This window comes from Schistocerca nitens, chromosome 6, assembly GCF_023898315.1.
Source record: "Schistocerca nitens isolate TAMUIC-IGC-003100 chromosome 6, iqSchNite1.1, whole genome shotgun sequence".
Classification (NCBI taxonomy): Eukaryota; Metazoa; Arthropoda; class Insecta; order Orthoptera; family Acrididae; genus Schistocerca; species Schistocerca nitens.
Window position 1 is genome coordinate 256,627,047 of NC_064619.1, and position 4,795 is coordinate 256,631,841.

A 4,795-nucleotide genomic window follows, 5' to 3' on the forward strand; every position below is an offset into this window, starting at 1 on the left:
TTAAGTATTTGTTGCAGTTCGTTTTGACAGTATGTCTTATGTCGCATGGTATAATGACTGAATGTTTTGGAAAGGACAGCTAGAGTACATACATATTCAGTACACGTTTCATGACCCGTTAATTCGAAGTTCACTACTTTTCAGCATAATATGCGTTTCTTCTTTCAGCTGAATAATCCATTTTGTATTTTTTCCAGGAGAAGCTATTCATGAAATTAATGTGCTATAAGCAGTTAGTCATTAAACCTGTTCTAGTACTTGCATTTTTTTACCCATTTGTGTGTGTCATTCATGAATGTGATCACATATACTCTACTTGTTCATAACCTTGCTACAGCTGACTCATGACGAATGACGTTATTAATCGTTATTTGCAGCAATAAATGAAAAGCAAATATTTTCATGCCCCAGCAATTAATTATCGATCCCAACGCAGTGCATTGCTAGCACAAAAAAATGTATTACCAGTCCCAAATAATGCTACTAGTTTAAGAGATGTTTCTAGTACTAAATATAATGCAGATTTCTCAGATGTATTGAATCCATTATATCTATGTATTATTGGACCACAGACCTTGAGTAATAGTTACAGTGTGTTACATTTTGAATATGTCCTATGTCACTTGAATGATGAGTTCTGAGTAATACTGAATGATGTTTTCTAACCACAGACCTTGAGTAATAGTTACAGTGTGTTACATTTTAAATATGTCCTATGTCACTTGACTGATGAGTTCTGAGTAATACTGAATGATGTTTTCTAACCACAGACCTTGAGTAATAGTTACAGTGTGTTACATTTTAAATATGTCCTACGTCACTTGAATGATGAGTTCTGAGTAATACTGAATGTTGTTTTCTAACCACAGACCTTGAGTAATAGTTACAGTGTGTTACATTTTAAATATGTCCTATGTCACTTGAATAATGAGTTCTGAGTAATACTGAATGATGTTTTGTAATAATGCATAAATGCTATGCCAATAATTTCTGTAAATTATATTTTTGTTATACTTTATAAATGCTATGCCAATAATTAACTCTCATTTTGAATGATGACTTCTGAATAATACTGAATAATTATATATGACGGTAGTATCTGTTCCCGAAAGAACAGTTACCGTGGATGACCATGCAGCTTTGCTAGAAATGAAATGATAATTAAATGGACTCCCTAGCTGCAAACAGGCGTTGATGTACTTCATTAGGGACACGTTGAAAATGTGTGCCCCGACCGGGACTCGAACCCGGGATCTCCTGCTTACATGGCAGACGCTCTATCCATCTGAGCCACCGCGGGCACAGAGGATAGTGCGTCTGCAGGGACTTATCCCTTGCACACATTTTCAACATGTCGCTAATGAAGTACATCAACGCCTGTTTGCAGCTAGGGTGTCCATTTAATTATCATTTCAATACTGAATAATGTTTTATAAAACTATATGAATACTTTGTAACTGGCCAATGAATGCCACTGTTTCTTATATTTTAAATTTGTCATATTATATATGAATACCAGTAGCTTGATGCTACACTCATTAGATCCTGTTTTGAATGATGACTTCTGAACAATGCATAAAAATGGTTTGTAACTGGCCAATGAGTGCCAATATTTACTGTAATTAGATGACTTATGAATAATGTTCTGTAATACTCCATACATAGTACAGAAATGTTTAGTAACTAGGGAATGAGTGCCAACAATTACTCAAATCGGTTGATAGACTAGTGTAATTCTCAATGATGACTAGCATAAGACTTAATGTCCTTCACCTTCTGACCTAATTACCAGAAATTACTGCAATATCCGTTTGTCCTGTCCATCCTCATAATCATGGGCCACTATATTTGGATTTTGCACTAATTCTACGTTGGTGAAAGAGTATGGATTCTGCAAGAGTGTGGTGTTGACACATCATGCTGCCCACCACCTTGAACGATGGAGATGTTATTATGGTCCCACTGTTTGGTGTACCTAATATACTACCAAAATAATAACATTGAATATTAATACAACATTTCAGTGTCTTGGCTACACTGATTAATACTTCAGGGAAGAGAACTTCAGATTGTCTCACTTGATGTTGTGCTTCTGTAGAAAGATATGGACTTTCAGTGCAGATACGTGCAACCTACTGTGCTACAACCATGATGCTATCCTTCCCTTTCCTTTCCTAGTTCTTGTAAAATGGTAAAAATATATACAGTGAGTGTAGACTTTATGTCATTTGTTAACATATTTTGTACTCATTGCGTATACTTTTTGTCATTTCTTGATATGTTCTGTACTCAGTGCATGTGCACTCTATTTCATTTCATGTTCTGCACTTATGTATATGTATATACTCCGTGACTGTAAACATAGTTAATTAAGTAGATTATAGAAAAATTTGTTGCTCATGGCAAGTCCAATTGACTCACCATCGCTGCCAAATTTTTGCCTCTCCCCCCCTCCCCCCCCCCCCCCCCCCCAGTGGAGGGTTATGTAAGAGGTCCAAGCAGATGTAATTTCGATGTATTGCTCATGCGCTGCCTACTGTAAGAGGTCCGAGCAGATGTAATTTCGATGTATTGCCTGCAATAGGCAAGGTATAAGAGAATCTCTGACCAGAGAGCAGTGTTGACTGCAGTAGGAACTGTGTAGCTGTAGCAGTAAGTTGTTTCTAATCTGCAGTCTGCTCTGGTCTGGTGTGGTGTATCGTGTTGGGTGGCCTGGTCGTGGTGCAGCGATGTCGGAGCCTGAGTATTATTGTATAAGGTAAAAAGCAGCCTCGCGCATACATAGTAATGTTATCTCAAGTCCCATATAAATGTTTTTAAAAATGTCCTAATAATAATCTTTCTCATATAAAGTAATTTTTAACAAGCATTCATTTCAATTTAAAGAATTTACTAATTTCTCCAATCCATGATCATCCCGATTATTGCAAAAGAAAAATCAGTTGTTTCCCTTTCATAAATGTCAAATCTATCGGCCAGCATTGCACAGGGCTGTTCCAGAAAAATTTATTGTAAGAGCAGATATATATGCGTTATCCGGCGACTTCATTGAGGTAAGAATTTTTCTCCTTTTTTATTCAGAATGATCTTTCAGGGCCATGACGCAGCACTGCTGTCGTCCAAAACTTACCATGTTAAATTCACAGTGAATTATTGAAAAGTCATAAGTGACCGACAATTTAATTGAGAGGTTAGTTACGTTGTATTACTACCAGGTTACTGAATTTATTTTTTTTATTGGACGTTACACTGAATGTGAACGACATTATTCTAATTTTTACTGTTTACAAGTTTAGGAATTTTTCTGTTTTGAGGTTACACTAAACGTGAATATTATTAATGTTAATTTTTTTCTGTTTTGAGCTTTCACTTAAATGACAAAGAATTTTGTGGGTAGATTAAATGTGAATGAATTTTGTGTGGACGATAAATGACAAGGAATTTTGTGGGGAGGTTACAAGGTGTGGTCGTGTTTTTCATGGAGGGTGCTTGTAACACAGGAGCTCTAAGGCTCTACTAATTAACTTTGCCTTTTTGTGTTTTATTTAATATTCTGTAGCTAAACTGAAATATTGTTGATTATATCAATAACACAAGAGTGTTTGCTTTTTCATCTGTGAAAATTTTGATGTCATGGTTTCACTCTATGCAATGTAGTTTATCTATCATTTAAATTCTTTGTCTCATTTAGAAGGAGACAAAACTTACTGTATATATTTGGAATTTGGGTGAATAATTTTTTGTAGAAATGTCAGTATGTGCAAATTTTCTGTTTTATTTAATATTTTTGGTTGCTGTTATGTAATTGCTGATCCTGACTTACGGTTATTAGTTCTTCATATGTATAAAAGGTGTTGTGGTTTCCCTCGGGAACGGTACTGTGTAGTGCGCGCAAAGCGTGATTGGTATGGATAGAAAGGTGGAACAAAGAGTCAGTCGGAGACGAGCTACTGAACCGATAACAGCTCATGTAAAGGTTGTGATTTGTGCTGGTGCCGAGAGGGGCTTTTAGTGCCGTTTTAATACGCATAGAAGCCTCGGATGAATGGAGTAATATGCTGGCAATACCTTGAAATTAATATTTATCTTCGTCACCAAGAAATAGCAGAGTCCAGCTTGTCTATCTGCACCTCCATCCAACAGCATGCACTCGCCGCCACATTGCGCAATCACTGCAACGGAATCAAGGAATTGTAGAAGTGTACAGTGAAGGATCAGCATATGTGTATGATTTATTTGTTTTCAAATATAAGGTAATCAAAAAGACTATCTATGAAAACTTACCTTGATTTATCCTCTGTCACATATCCACTTAGGGTCCTTCCCATGCTACAGTGCTTACCAGTGTCCTTATTGAAAGAATATTAAAACCCTGTGTATTACTAATTAATGCCTCAGTAAATAGAAAGTTAAATTTAATGTGGCAAAAGAGTGTGCTAAAGTAAATAATGTTTGCTAAAAGTAATTTTGCAATTAAAACTGCATATTAAAAGTTTGTGGGCTTGCTAAAAAACTAAAGTGAAAAATAGAATTTAAAGTAATAAAGTAATTCAAACAGGTATTAAAGTAATTTGCGGTTAGTTTTAGAAATTAAAAGTTCTTAAAACTGCGGCTTATGAAGTATTGCTTAGTTAACGAACATAGTGCTGCCTGTTGTAAATTGAAAAAGATGAGTCAGTATCTCATAAATATGTCAACTTTGTGCTCATTGCACTAAAGGTTGAGAACTGTAACTGTTGGAAGTTATATACTCGTGTTTGCTAAATGCTTGTTCCTCTTGTGTATTGAAAGTGCA

At 35.6% G+C, this 4,795-nt stretch overlaps 1 non-coding gene across 1 annotated transcript; it reads right to left on the reverse strand.

The window, feature by feature from the left end:
- Positions 1-1,226: 1,226 nt before the first annotated feature.
- Positions 1,227-1,301, reverse strand: Trnat-ugu (transfer RNA threonine (anticodon UGU)). Its single transcript has one exon. It is a non-coding gene; the product is annotated as a tRNA-Thr (tRNA).
- Between the last annotated feature and the right edge of the window lie 3,494 nt (positions 1,302-4,795).